This window comes from Triturus cristatus, chromosome 6 (genome assembly GCF_964204655.1).
Source record: "Triturus cristatus chromosome 6, aTriCri1.1, whole genome shotgun sequence".
Classification (NCBI taxonomy): domain Eukaryota; kingdom Metazoa; phylum Chordata; class Amphibia; order Caudata; family Salamandridae; genus Triturus; species Triturus cristatus.
This window is the reverse complement of record NC_140589.1, coordinates 1,520,229,886-1,520,245,410: the sequence shown is the minus strand read 5'-3', so window position 1 is coordinate 1,520,245,410 and position 15,525 is coordinate 1,520,229,886. Positions and strand designations below refer to the sequence as shown.

At 47.2% G+C, this 15,525-nt stretch overlaps 1 protein-coding gene across 5 annotated transcripts in view; it reads right to left on the bottom strand.

Moving 5' to 3' along the window:
- The window catches only part of PLCB4 (phospholipase C beta 4), a 1,018,018-nt gene that overhangs the window by 753,354 nt on the left and 249,139 nt on the right, over positions 1 to 15,525 (bottom strand). The window lies entirely within an intron of this gene.

Here is a 15,525-nt window from a genome sequence, read left to right as displayed (position 1 = left end):
TGTGTTGTGGAGAGAAGGCAACGAAGAGTTGTTTAGTTTTTCTAAAATCCTTTGTCCTCTCAATATAGTACATGAGAGCCCGCTTTACATCTAGTGTATGGAGCATCCTTTCCGCGACATTTTGCGGATTTTGGAAGAAAACGGGCAGTTCGATAGTTTGATTAATGTGGAACTGTGATATGACTTTGGGCATGAACTTGGGGTTGGTGCGTAGGACAACCCTGTTTGCGTGGACCTGAATGAATGGCTCCTGAATGGTTAGTGCCTGGAGTTCACTAACTCTCCTTAAGGAAGTGATGGCCACCAGGAAAGCCACTTTCCAGGTGAGGAATTGAATCTCACATGAATGGAGAGGTTCAAAGGGCGGACCCATCATTCTGGTGAGGACCAAGTTGAGGTTCCACACTGGTGCTGGTGGGTGTCTTGGGGGAATTACTCGTTTGAGTCCCTCCAAGAAAGCTTTGATGGCAGGTACCTTGAATAAGGAGAGGTGCTGCCTGTTTTGGAGGTAGGCTGCTATCGCGGTCAAATGGATGCGTATTGAGTTGTATGCCAGATTACAGCGGTATAGGTGTAAGAGGTAGCATATGATGTTTTGAATAGATGCATCCAGTGGGTTAATGTTATTGTTGTTGCAGTAAATGACGAACCTTTTCCATTTGGCCGCATAGCAGGCTCTAGTAGTGGGTCTCCTGGCTTCTTTGATGATAGTCATACAGTCAGGTGGTAAGTTTAGGTAGCCAAATTCTAAGACCTCAGGAGCCAGATCGCCAGGTTCAGTTGCTGGGGATCTGGGTGTTGAATTTCGCCATGGTTCTGCGTTAAAAATGCTGTGTTTATCCGCAGTCGTTGATGAGGCACCACGGAAAGTTCCAGAAAGGTGGTGTACCACGGCTGGCGTGCCCACGTTGGAGCAACTAGGATAAGGGTCAGTGAGTGTTGCCTTAGTTTGCGCGCCACCAGCGGTATTAATGGTGCTGGGGGAAAAGCGTACGCAAATCTGCCGGACCAGTTCATCCATATAGCTTTGCCCTGCGACTGTGGGTGTGGGAACCTGGCGGCAAAGCTTTGGCATTTTGCATTTTCTTTTGTGGCGAATAGGTCTATCTCTGGATGACCCCACTGCTGGAAGTACGGTTGGAGAACTATGGGTGTAGCTCCCACTCGTGCATCTGGTGGCTGTGTCTGCTGAGCAGATCCGCCATCTGGTTGTCCTTGCCCGGGAGGTGTTCTGCCATGAGGAATATGTTCCTCTGAATGGCCCACTTCCACATGCTCTGAGCCAGATGAGACAACTGTGGAGAGTGTGTTCCTCCCTGCTTCTGTATCTAGTACATGGCAGTCATGTTGTCCGTCCGGATCAACACGACTTTGTTGCACAAGTGTACTTTGAATGCCTTCATGGCTAGGAAGATTGCCATCAGTTCCAGAAGGTTGATGTGCATCTTCTTTTGTTGTGTTGTCCATAGTCCCTGCACTGTGTAATTGAGCACATGAGCTCCCCATCCCTGGAGAGACGCGTCCGCTGTTAGTATGATTTGTGGAACAGGCTCTTGGAACGGTCGGCCCTTGCAAAGGTTTTGTGGACTCCACCAATGCAGAGAGTTGTATGCCCGACCGCTCACCAACACTAGGTCTTTTAGTTGCCCGTGAGCCTGATTCCATTGACGTGCTAAGCACTCCTGAAGCGGGCGCATATGTAGTCTCGCGTGTGGGACTATGAAAATGCAGGAGGCCATCATGCCTATCAACTGCATGAACACTCGCGCAGGAAGGGAGTGTTGAGGTTGGAATTTTGAGATCAGCAGTTGCATGCTGTTGATTCTCACTAAAGTTGGCTGAGCTGTGGCAGCCAGAGTGTTGATCGTTGCGCCTAAGTACTATTGTACGTGCGCAGGTTGGAGACTTGATTTTGGGTAATTTAGTGAGAATCCCAGATCGTGAAGAAGGTGAATGGTGTGGGACATGTGGGTGGCACATTGTTGTGCTGACCTGGCCTGAACTAGCCAGTCGTCCAGATAAGGGAAGACGTGAATGTTTTGTCTTTGCAGATGCGCGGCCACTGTTGCCAGGCACTTGGTAAAGACCCTGGGTGCTGTTGTTACTCCGAAGGGGAGAACTTTGAACTGATAGTGATTCCCTTGAATAGTGAATCTGAGGTATTTCCTGTGTGAAGGGTGTATGGGTATGTGGAAGTATGCATCCTTCAGGTCTAGCGTGGCTAGGAAATCCCCCTGACTGAGTAGTGGGAGAACCTGCTGGAGGGTGAGCATATGGAAATGCTCTGACAGAATATATAGGTTTAGGGGTCGCAGGTCTAGAATAGGTCTGAGCGAGCCGTCCTTTTTTGGGATTAAGAAGTACAGGGAGTACACCCCTGTGCCCTGCTGGTCGATGGGCACTACTTCTATTGCCCCTTTTGCGAGCATAACAAGCACTTCCTGCTGGAGTAAATCTAAGTGTTCGGCTGACATAGGACGGTGCTTTGGTGGTATGTTGGGTGGAGTGGAAGTTAGTTCTAGACAGTACCCGTGCTGGATGATGTCCCTGACCCACCTGTCCGTGGTGATGTTCTTCCACGCGGACAGGAACAGCTGGAGTCGTCCCCCGACAGGTGTTATGTGGTCGGAGGGTAAGTAGAGGGCGTCACTGTTTGTTTTTTGGAGAGGACCTGGTGTTGCCATAGCCACGTCCCCTGCCTTTGGTGCTGGATCCACGATATCCACCCCTGTTGTTTTTGTCATAGGTGCTTTGTGCGCCACTTTTAGCATACTGCTGTTGTGACCCCTGACCCCTTGTTGTTCCCCTATTTCCGGTGCGACGAAAGGAGCCACTACGAAATTGCTGCGTTTGCAGAGCCCCCATTGATTTCGCAGTGTCAGTGTCTTTCTTTATTTTTTCTAGGGTAGTGTCAACGTCTGGGCCAAATAAGAATTCTGTGTTAACTGGTAAGTTCAGAATATTGTTTTGGATCTCGGGTTTGAAGCCTGAGATTCGTAACCAGGCATGGCGTCGTAGCATGACGCTTGTGTTTATTGCCCTAGCCGCTGTGTCAGCTGCGTCAAGGGCGCATTTTATGGATGCATTAGTGAGGAGTTGTCCTTCTCTAATGAGTAGCTCCGCTGACTCTTTATACTCATCTGGTAGATGTTGGAGCAGTGACTCCAGCGTGTCGTAACGTGACCTGTCATAACGTGCCAGGAGTGCCTGTGTATTGGCAATGCGCAGGATGTTCGCTGCTTGCGCTGCAATGCGTTTGCCCGATGTTTCTAGTACTTTTGACTCCTTGTCTGGGGGAGGAGCATCACCAGTCGTTTGTGAGTGGGCTCTCTTGCGAGCATTGGCAACCACCATGGAGTCTAATGGCAACTGACCCCTAATGTATTTAGGGTCACCGGGTGCAGGCTTGTATTTTTTTTCAATCCTGGGATTTAACACCCGGGCTCTTGTGGTGTCCTTGAAAATGTCTTTGGCAGGTTTGAGAACCCCTTTTAACATGGGCAGAGTTTTGACAGTTCTTTCTAAAGATGCGAAAGTGTCAAGCAGGAAGTCTTCCTCAATGGCATCAGAATGGAGTTCCACCCCATGATGAGCAGCAGCCCGTTCGATGAGGGCATTAAATGCAGCTGTGTCCTCTGTAGGAGACGTTTTTGGGAGGCAAGATGGCCGCTGCTTGCACGTAGGGGCTGGATGCTCTCTAACCCCTCTCCCCAAACTAACGCTGGAATGCTGCAGACGCTGTAATATTGTAAGATTGAAAGATGCTGAAAGTCGTTGACTATGCTGAAATATGCTGACTGCCTACAAGTTGTTAATGCGGCTGATGGACTCTTTATTCAGCATTAAGGATCAGCGGTTTGGTGTGGGCGGCATCTCATTGCAATCTGCCCGCACTGAGGGAATAGCAACAGGAGTGAGGGACTTCCTGGAGCAAAGCCTGTCCTGGTTGAGAGACGAAATTAAACTTGGAACCGGAATGGCACCGAGAGGCCCTAAACCCCTGAAGGAGCAAAAAGAAAAAGTGCTTTCTAAGGATACTCAAGGGGGGAAAATGACAGCACCTACCCAGTCGCTGACTCAGCCTCTATCCTTCAGTCAGAGGGGACCCGCCCAAACGCGAAAGATGGCCCTCAAGAATACGGAGGAAGGCAAGAATGGAGATGGAAGTACTGCTTTTGGTGTAAGAGAGACCACTTCTGCTCAGACATTGACGAGGAACCGGCGGGAAACTGGCGCCAAAGACAGCAATATCATACACAGACAGCCTACCTTATTCGAGGCTTTCTCTACGCTGCCACTGGAGGAGACCCGGACCCGGACCCCTGAGGTTAACCATGATAGAAGCACTGCTTCCCTAGCCGATGCACGGGCGCAGAGAGCACTCGCGGAGTCGGCGGCGGTAGCAGCGGAACCGGAGAGACCGGAATGGCCGGAAAGACATGAGGAGAGGAACAGCGAGTACATCGATTCAGGTCTACGGCCTCCAAGGAGATGGTCCGGAGTCGAAGACGGGAGCTCTCACAGTGTCTCAGAATCGGCAGATGACCTGATTGACAAGAGGGACGCTCATGAACAGCAGCATCAGGTACAGGTGCAGGAGAACAAACAGCAAGTGCAGGGGCTTGAGTCAGTAGCCAACATTATTCATTCTGAGACAGAATCCACCATAAATGCGGGGGCAGGGGATCAACTTAAAGCTCCTACAAGTACTCAGGGGGGGCAGTCTTTGGCTCCCAATGTTCAAGGGTTGGGGGCTCGCTCTAAGGGCCTTAACTCTGGCATCATCGTAAGTGGTCAGGCCCACTCGGACATCACTCTCGGGTCTACCTCGAATACTACTCAAGATACTCTTCTTACCGGGGGGCATCCGACAGCCACAATAGCGCCGCCTGCTGGCGACATTGTCCCCATTGCTAAAAACCCTAGGAAGAAGGGGTTACCTGCCCCTGCGCCCTGTTCCCCCAATGATGACTGCTTTTTCTCGCTTAACGATGACACCGGATCTTCCCTCTCAAGTGGGGAAAGTGTCACGGAGAGCTCTGATTCAGAATATTCGGTGACAGAGGGCACTACATTGCAGAAGGGGATTGCTGTACAGAAGAACAGGTTGCACACCAAGAAGGATAGAGTTTTTACTAAATCAAAGTCGGGTGGAAGTCCCTTACTGGTAGCTAAGAGGCTTGATTGGGACTATTCTGCCACATCACAGTTGTATTTAGAAGATCGAGGTTTAGATGCTCAACAAGAGCTACTGCAAGAGCCTGATATCCCAGGGCAGCCTCCTACATTGGATTTGCTGTACGCCACCCTGAAGCAGATGCAGGGGGAGGCTAGATCAGAGAGCCGGAGGGCAAAACAGGCGACTAAAAAAAATACAGGGATCATTAAGGAAAATGAACAAGCTTTATGGAGACATCGCCGGCAGAGTTACACAGGTGGAGGAGCGGACAGGGAAGCTCGAGGATGACATGAGCAAATGGGAGGCATTTAAGGAGGCACAAGAAAGAGTTACACAGGACGTGCAGTGGAAGATTGAAGATTTAGAAAATCGTCAAAGGCGGAACAATGTTAGACTGCTGGGTGTGGCAGAAAGCGCAGAAGGGCAGGACATTCGGGCTTTTGTTATCAATCTACTTAGGGGAGCCTTTCCGGAGATTACAGCATGGAAATGGGAAACTGAAGTGCAGCGGGTGCATAGATTCCCCTTGGTTCAAAAAAAGGGAACTTCTCCTCTCAGGGCGACAGACCAAGGGCCATACTGATATATGTAGGGAATTATCTTCTCAGACAAGAAATTATGGCCAAAGCAAAACCTGAAGCCAAGCGCACGTTTGATGGCACAACATTTTTTGCCCGCCCAGATTTCTGTCATGTCACAGTTGAGGGAAGATGGCGACTGAGACAACTGATTCCCGTTTTCCAGAACTTGGGTCTCGAGGCCTTCCTTCTTTTTCCATCTCGACTCAAAGTTATCGACAATGGTCAAGTTAGGATGTTTTTCTCAGAAGTAAAAGCTCAAATGTATTTGTCAGAGCTAAAGGAGAGGAAAGGAGCATAGCAAGGTAGTAGCACAATGTAGAGGATTACAGTGTCTGTAGAGTCCCTTAGGGTGGCTTAGGATAGTATAAGTACTATAAGTCTACACTTAGATCTGGAATAGTTCTGCGTCTTTGGTTTTTTCTGGGTCACAAGGATTATGGGTATAGGGCGCGGGCTCGGTGCTGATAGCATTAAAAGCATTTTTCCTTAAAAAAAAAAAAACAGTCAAAGTATAACAGCCGGGGAAGTAAAGTAATTGGGGGGGGGGGGAGACTTCTGCGGGCTCGCAGCTGTCATATATAGGCCTTGGCTGGCCTAATTGCCTGTAGGGAGGGTGGGAGACTTCAAGGGGTGGGGGGTTGGGAAGGGGGGGGGTGGTTTTGGGCATGGGCACGGGCACAGGGTTCACTAAGGTTAGGTACTTCAACTATTGCAGAGAGGCTACATATTGGTTTGTACAAAACATAAAAAAGAACAAGATGGGATCTGAAGGACAAAAAAAGAAAAGTTTTACTATGTTACTTGTAATGCTGGATAACTGGAGAGGATTGGCACCAGATGTGTTCTAATGCATACACGAATTCTTACACTCAATGTGTGTGGCTTAAATGATCATCTTAAAAGGCAACGGGTAGCGACATTATTGAGAGCAACTAGGGCAGATTTTATCTGCCTGCAGGAGACGCACATTGAGAGAACGAAAGGCTTTTTATTGGAACAGCTGGGGTTTCATCTGCTTGCCTATTCAAAGCAGGGGAGCAAGACTAGAGGGGTGGCTATATTAACTAGATTAAAGGACGTGACAGTTAGAAAAAAGCTGGAGGACCAGTGGGGCAGATGGGTATTAATTGAGTGCTCTATAGCTGGAGATTGGGTTACTCTGGGATCCATATATGGCTCGACTGAAGACGATCCAGAAATGTTTACCTTTTTAGATCTGGAACTTGCTACATGGGCTCCACTTGTTATTCTTTGTGGGGACTTCAACATCAATCGAGCGGGAGGCTTGGATTTAGACCAGGCTGGGAGCTATCAGGGTCGAAAGAAGCGAGTGTGCTGTGCGATCACAAGCCTAGCAAGGAATAACGCACTTGTAGATGCCTGGGTAAGGCTGAAACCCACTGATTCTGGTTTCACTTACTTCTCCGCCCTCCACAAGGTTAGTGCTAGGCTGGATTACTTTTTGGTTTCCAACTGCTTGCTGTTAAATGCCCAGATTGAAAAACTAGCTCGTGTTCTTTCCGATCATAGCCCCCTGGTTTTCTCTCTAGACACTACAAAGCAAATTAAGAATGAACGGATATGGACCTTCGAGAGAGGGCTTTTAAAGAATATAGATTATGTACGTCATATGAAAAACTGGATCAAACAGTACTGGGAGATTAAAAGAGGTAGTACATCGTCCGGAAATTCCTGGGATGCTTTTAAGGCAGGCATCAGAGGCGAAACGCTAAGCTTTAGTTTGTTTAAGCAAAGACAGGAGCAGGAAAAAGCTTTAGAACTGAGTAAAGCCTTGGTGGAAGCTGAAGATAGGTTGTCCTCCCTCTCCCTAGTTGGTGCTCCTTTGGAGCAGAGCAAGCACTAATTGAAGTTGTTAGAGCAAAAGCAAGAGCTGAAGAGAGCATAGCTATTAAGGTGGCTGCTACATATTTAGTAAAAAGGGAACAATCATATGAGCTTGGGGAGCGGGTGGGCCACATTCTAAAAGTGCGTGCTAGGCAAAAATCGGCTCTGGGCGAAGTCAAGGGGGTTGTGGATGGTTATGGGCAACTACACACGGACTCGGAGGGAATTCGTGAGGTCTTTAGACAATTTTATGTTGCATTATATGATGAGGAACACCCAAAGGACCCTTCAGAAATATACTCTTATCTTGCTGACATTCCTGCTCCATCTCTAACACAAGAAAGCATAGAAGCTCTAGAGGCTCCCCTGGGGGCAGAGGAGATATCTGCTGCTCTAACAAATTTAGTGTCCGGGAAAGCAGCTGGGCCAGATCAAATCCCGACGGAGTTTTATAAAGCCTTTCGGGACGAGATTCTCCCGGATTTATGCATTACTCTACAACAGGCTCAGGTAGGGGTATCTGTTCCTAGTAGCTGGGCGGGGGCAGATATTGTAGTAATTTTAAAAAAAGGTAAGCCAACCATAGAACCAGGATCTTACAGGCCGATCACATTGATGAATGCGTATGCTAAAATATACTCAAAAATTTTGGCCACCAGGTTATCAAAGGTTATAGATACTTTGGTTAGTGTTACTCAACACGGATTTATACCAGGAAGAGGTACAACACAGCATATCCGCATTTGATCGGGTCTCCTGGGAGTATCTCTGGTTAACACTGAGATGGACAGGGTGTAGCGAGGGATTTATAAAAGCTATTCAGGCCTTATACTTAACTCCATCAGCTCGAATTCGGGTGAATGCGGGCTATACAAGATCCTTACAGATTAAACGGGGTACAAGACAGGGCTGCCCATGTTCGCCACTTCTGTTTGCGTTGTATATAGACCCCTTCTTACGCAAATTAGAGGCGAACAACAGGATCCCTCCTATAAAAACTAAGGGTGCAGACTGTAAAATTCTGGCTTACGCCGATGATGTGGCAATTTTCACACCGGCACCCACTGAGGCTATAAGAGAAGTGGAGAGAGAAGCCCTATGTTTTGGACAGATATCAGGTTATGCCCTGAATGGGCCTAAGACGCAGATAATTAAAAATGACAGAGCAGATTGTCTGGATTCTAGAGTAGTGGAGTCCGGAGTTTATTTAGGGGTTAGTATTTCGGCAGACCTGAATAAGGTAGTGGAAAGGAATATAGAACCAATAATAAAGAAAGTAAAAAAGGACATGGACAGATTGCATAATCTCCATCTCTCTATAGTAGGACGTACAAATATAGTCAAAATGATTTTTTTGCCAAAATTTCTTTATCTTTTCAGATCAATTCCACTTATGTTTGAAGTAAAATGGTTCAATATAATAGGGCAGATCCTAAATAGGTTCCTATGGGCACAAGGTAAGACAAGAAGGGCTTTACGGTACATGGTGCTCCCCAGAGAGAGGGGAGGATGGGCTGTCCCTGACCTAAAAATGTATTATTGGGTAGCAGCCTTGCAGTATATGTCCGGACTTTTAGGTGGTGGCGGCACGGAGGCAGATGACGCCTTTGGCTCTGTATCCATCTACTCGATACTTCTAGGAGAAGAGGCGGAGAATGCATTTTTGAAATATACTGATCCTAGTTACTACAAGAGAACAAAATTTAAAACACTGATAGCTGCTCATAAGATATGGATATCTTTCAAGAAAAGATATGGTTTAGGCAGATTCAATGCATATACTCAATTACACAAGAACTATACGCTTCCACAGGACATCTTCTCAGATTCAGTTTTCATAGAATGGGGGCGTCGAGGCATTACGAAGGTAGGGGACCTAATGGACCTAAATGGAATACGCCAGTTCTCTGATATACAAACGGCTTATGGGGTGGACACTAGAAGTTTTTTTAAATACTTACAAGTTAGGAGCTTTCTAAAAACTAAGAAGGGTGGTTCCGCTGGGTTTGGGAATAATGTAATTTTGGAAATTATCCGGGGCAGGGGGAGTTGTACGATCAAAAGAATCTATGCTGAATTGATGACGAATAAAGAAGACGATCTTCTCAAATATCAAAATAAGTGGGCAGAAAAACTCGGAGTGGGCCAGGAGTGCTTCTTAATGTCACTTGAATTAGCACAGAAAGTACTATGCTCAGCGACACTTCCGGCTCAGCATTACAAAACGATCTACTCATTATATTTCACACCAGCTAGGATAGCACAGTGGGAAGGGACGACAGGAATTACTTGTCCCAGGTGTGATAGCTCCGAGGCAGACATAATACATGTCTTTGCACCTGTCCACATCTTTCCCTGCTACATAAGCCCGTAGAAGCATTCTTAGAGAGATTATTGGGTAGTAAGATTAACCTTACCCCATTGACAATACTGCTGGGGATAGATATCGATGGCGTAGGGGATTCAACATCTTTCTTCTTGTTTGTAGCTATGGCTGTTATGCGAATCTGCATCGCCTCGGCCTGGCTGGAACGATACCCACCTACGTTCTATCAATGGTTGGCTAGACTACTTTCAGTTTATAATCTGGAGAAAGAGATATACGCTAGGAAGGGTAAAAGGGGAAGAAAGCTGGGACTACAAATCTGGGATCCTATTATTAGGTGGAAGGAAAATTAGAAATTGATGGTATAATATTATTTGAACTCTTGTTTAGCTTTGTCTGATTTCCTCTCTTCTCATATTTTCAATGATGTTAATGCAAACAATTTGCTTAGAATAATTGTTTGTCTAGCCCAAATTATTATTGAACTGTTTTAGTTTGTCAAATTGAACTTATGTAGTACTCTGCTCTATGTATTTTATGGTGACTATGCCCTGTATAAAAGGGGGAAAAAAGGCAATAAAAAAATATTTAAAAAAAAAAAAAAAAAAGGAGACGTTTTTACGTGATAGAGTTGCGCATCTTGAGTATGTGGCGCGACACTTTGGTCTGTGGGGTCATCCCATGCCTGATCCGGGTCTTGTAGGTGCTCATCAGGATCTACGTCCCCAGGGTAGATGGAATCCTCCCCGCCATAGTCCTGTATTGCGTCCGATTCGGAGGGGGTAGGAGAAAAGGACTGCGGATCTGGATGGAAGGGTTGGAAGTGTTCTTGGAGCACTGGTTCCTGCTCCGCTGGCAGTTTGCGTTTAAGAGGAATATTGTAGGGCTCCTCTTCCCTAACTGGCGTTATTTTGCGCTTGTGGAGCATTAACCTGCCAGTGTCGGCGTCGATAAATTGTGGCCCCGAAGAGTCTTGTTCTGTAAGGCCAGAGGTGGAGGACTGTGTGTGGAGGACACGTGTCCGAATTTGAAATAGTTTCGGTGCCGATGCCGGTGGCAGCCCAAACGTAATGTTGGTGGGCTCCGAGTGCACTTTACAGGGTTTGGTTGTGTCGGGACCCGAGATAGAGTGGAGGGTTGCCCGGTCACGGATGCGTTGCAAAGATGCGGAGACCTGCTGCACAGTGAACGCAGATGGTGGTTTGATGGGCACCTTAGTAGTAGACGTTGAGGCCAGCCCCAACTTTTTTGTAGGAAGGGGGTCACTGGTCTGAAGGGATGTATCGACAGTCGACGTAGTCGAGGACTTAGTCGGCGCCGGTGCGCTAGGCGTTGGCGTAGCCGGGGCGGCCATCTTGACTGCGGAGGTTATGGCCTTCGATGTCGGCGCCGAAGGTCTCGGTGCCTTGCGGTGCCCGAGGGCGTGCTTTTTCTGGATGTCAACCGCATCCGCTGCGGTGAGCTCGGCGCCGAAGTCTCTTTGTACGCGGTCGGAGCCGACGACTTTTTTCGGCGTCGGAGCAGTGGATGGTTTCGACGCCTTCGATCCGACCACCACCAGTTTCACTTTCGTTTTTGAAGGGACTGGAGCGATGGATGGTTTTGGGTTTAACAACCCGGTCGTCTTCGGTAATAGTGGCTCTTGCAGAGTGTTCGAGGCCAGACCGGAAGGTGGGGCCGAGGAACCATGTGTTTGATCTTGGGTAAGGCCCGAAGGCGATCCCTCGACCGGAGCCTGATGACGACGTACAGTTTCGGCCTCCGTTTCGACGGATTGGCCTAGCTCCTCAGGAGAGCTGTCTTCTTCGGCCCCGTAGGCCTCGTCGAAGTCTCCTACCTCATCGACGGTTTCTTCACGTCGAAAGATCACTTCATCGTCGTCGTCCGATCGGGAATCATGTTCTGAAGCGGGGCTAGAGACTACTTCTTCCACGCTCTCGGCGTCCTCGTCCTCGGTGCTGAATATGTTGGTGGGAGCAGGCGCTGCTTGCTGCGCCTCCAGCTTCGCTGCCCGTCGATTCCGCAGAGTCTTCTTAGATCGGAACCGTGCACAGGCCATGCATTTCGATTCGTCGTGATCCGGCGAGAGACATTTATTACAGACTGGGTGGACGTCGATATGAGGGTACTTCGCGTGGCATAACGGACACCTCTTGAATGGAGTCCTCGATTCCATTGTCGATCGAACTTTGAAGTTCGGACCAAACTGGTCTGAAAGTTGGAAGAGGGTGCGGAGCACTAAAGCTAGTAGTCGACACCGAACTGTAACTGTACCGACGAAAACTAAAGGCCTTTTGGCCTAAAACTGAGTATTCCTAAGTTGAGCTAAGATAGTCACATCCGAACCCAATGGCGGAAAAAAACAATCTAAGGATGGAGAGGATGCCCATGCGCACTGTAGTCCAGGGGAGGAGCCACCTATCTCGTGATACTTCGAAGACTCTTTCAAGACAACAATGTGCAATCATCCGGACCCAACACTAGGCGGCGATCTATGCACAGATATGAATTCAGCAGCCCACATGCCTCGAACACATGAAGCCACAGTAACTTTTCTCTCTGCCCTAACACTTAACAGGGAGAATTCAGATTAGTTGACTACAGTCAATCAATGTATTAAGTATAGCTCTTACTCAGCCTGGGTTCTCATGTAGTCCACTAAAAGGTTACTAGATCTACACCGTCTTTTGTTCATAACCGGGGTGACCTGTCACTTCATACCAAGCTTGCCTTCATAGTACAAATTTGCAGATTGTCAACCCAAAATTCCATGAAAATTCATTAGACTCTAAAGGAGTTTTGGTGGCATGTGGCGCAATACAAGCAGCAACTATGCAAATAGGTTCTGTCAGATAAGATGGAAAACTATCAATGTGAACAGGCTGCCTTCCAAAATACACCCTACAGCTACGTCGGACTTTCAGAATGATAATCCCAATCACCTTTTCAACCAAAATAATCAACAGCTGGCAAAGGCAATACAAGGTGTGGCCCCCTAGTGGAAAATTCACTATGAGTCAAGCAAAAGCAGAAAAACTGATTTAATGACCAGCTAGCAATGATGAGACAAACTATGCCAATAAGCATAAAGATAATACAAGGAGATGATGGACGGAGCGCTGAAACTTTTCAGACACGCACCCCCAGTCACAGATCTGGGTTGAATCCATCATCGCCACCTCAGTTCAGACCCAGCTATATGCAAATAATTCTTGACCATGTGCCTCATGGGAACAGTCCAGCCCGAGCTGCCAAGCCAGGTCTTCCCTGAACTGAACACAAGCATCCTGGGACCAATTTCGGGATAACACCCATCATCAGCCAGGCTAGCTTGAATCCAGTGGCAAAGTGAGCAAGGGAACCACGTCTAGGCATACCCTGCCAACTTAGGGTTTACAAAGCAAACACAAAGAGGTGATGGACGGAGCACTGAAACTTTTCAGATACTCACCCCAGTCACATATCTGGGTTGAATCCATCATCGTTCTTTAGCTCACTTCGCCACCTCAGTTCAGACCCAGCTATATGCAAATCAGTCTTGACCCTGTGCTTCATGGGAACAGTCCAGCCCGAACTGCCAAGCCAGCTCTTCCCTGAACCGGAAACAAGCATCCTGTGACCGGTTTCGGAATAACACCCCTCAGCAGCCAGGCTAGCTTGAATCCAGTGGCAAAGTGAGCAAGGGACCCACGTCTGGGCATACCCTGCCAACTTAGGGCAAACAAAGCGCTCACTACACCACTGGATTCAAGCTAGCCTGACTGATGAAGGGTGATGCCCTGAAACCGGTCCCAGGATGCTTGTTTCCTGTCCAGGGAGGACCTGGCATGGCAGTTCGGGCTGGACTGTTCCCACAAGGAACAGGGTCACGACTGATTTGCATATGGCTGGGTCCAAACTGGGGTGGTGTGGTGAGCAAATGAATGATTGATGAAACCCAGATCCTTTTGACTGGGGGTGAATGTTTGCATTGTTCAGCATTCCGTCCATCAATTGTTTCTTTTGCATTTGTCACCCTAAGTGGAAAGGGTATGCCCAGACGTGGGTCCCGTGCTCACGACACCACTGGATTCAAGCTAGCCTGACTGATGAAGGGTAATGCCCTGAAACCGGTCCCAGGATGCTTGTTTCCTGTCCAGGGAGGACCTGGCATGGCAGTTCGGGCTGGACTGTTCCCACAAGGAACAGGGTCACGACTGATTTGCATATGGCTGGGTCCAAACTGGGGTGGTGTGGTGAGCAAATGAATGATTGATGAAACCCAGATCCTTTTGACTGGGGGTGAATGTTTGCATTGTCCAGCATTCCGTCCATCAATTGTTTCTTTTGCAATAAGAATAAAGATGGCATAATGATTATGAGGCAAGTACCAAAAATAAATTACTTCTTTTTAATAAGGCCTATAAATATTCAACAAAAATTATTTTATAGCAGATTATTTTCCAGAAAAACATCTTGATGCAATAAAAGTGTCTAAAGCAATTTGTTCAGGAATCCAGACATCCCCTCACAGGCGGGTGCCGCCACTTACTGCACCCGCCTGCAAGGGGATATCAAATCCCTTTTAAAGTGCAGGAGGGTTGCCACATGCAAAGAGAAACATGGAGCAGTTTTTAAACAGCTGTTCCATATTTCTCTTGAATTCCCAACCTTCGGGGCAGCACAACCTCGCTACTGCCCTGAGGGCAGCGCATTCTACAAGATAGGGCACACTTTTCTTGTTAGCACCCGGCGCACCTGCTTAAAGGAAAAGTGTGCATTATCTATAACATGGCACCAGGTGTTCGTGGAATGCCTGAAAGGCTTTGGTACCAGAGGCACAGTCTTTGCCTGGCTACAAAGTTTCTTGACAAGCTGGAACACCCATATTACTCTAGCCCTGAATCTTTCAGAAACAAAACCATTAACAACTAGAATGCCCAAGTTTCAGTTTTATCGCCCCTGCTTTTTATTTTATATATAGTTCTGCTGGCTAACTTGATACAATCATTTGGTCTCACTGTTCTGATGCATGCTTATGACATGCAGATTTTATTTGTAGTCAATGGGGAACCTAGTGTGACACTAGATAATCTATGCAACTGTGTGGCCAATATTCAGCATTGGATGTCTTTTAACCAGTTATTGTGCAGTGAAGGAAAAACTGAAATGTTTGCCCCATCCCAGCAGTGTGCGTAAAACATGGGCGTAAAGTTAAATATTCTTATCATGCAGAACTTAGTAAACCTATTGATGAAGATCTATTTCTTTCAATTGTGTTGTTAAAATGTACAATCAAGCTCATTTTTCTACAAAAATACAGACCATAAATGCTGTTATCTTAGTAAGGTTAGATTATTGCAGAGTTTTGTACTTGGATCTCACAGTTATGTTAATCAGTAAACTTCAGCCGGTTCAAAATGCAACAGCTAGACCTATTTATGATATCAAGGAATGCAAGTCTATATTGCCAGTCCTAGATAAGCTGCATTGGCTCTCTTTGATTCACAGAGAAAGATTTAAGTCTTGTGTCTGGTTCTTATGTCACTGTATGATCCTTTCTTAAATCCTCTATCTAAAAAGATTTTCGTTCTACAAACCTAATCAGAGTCTGA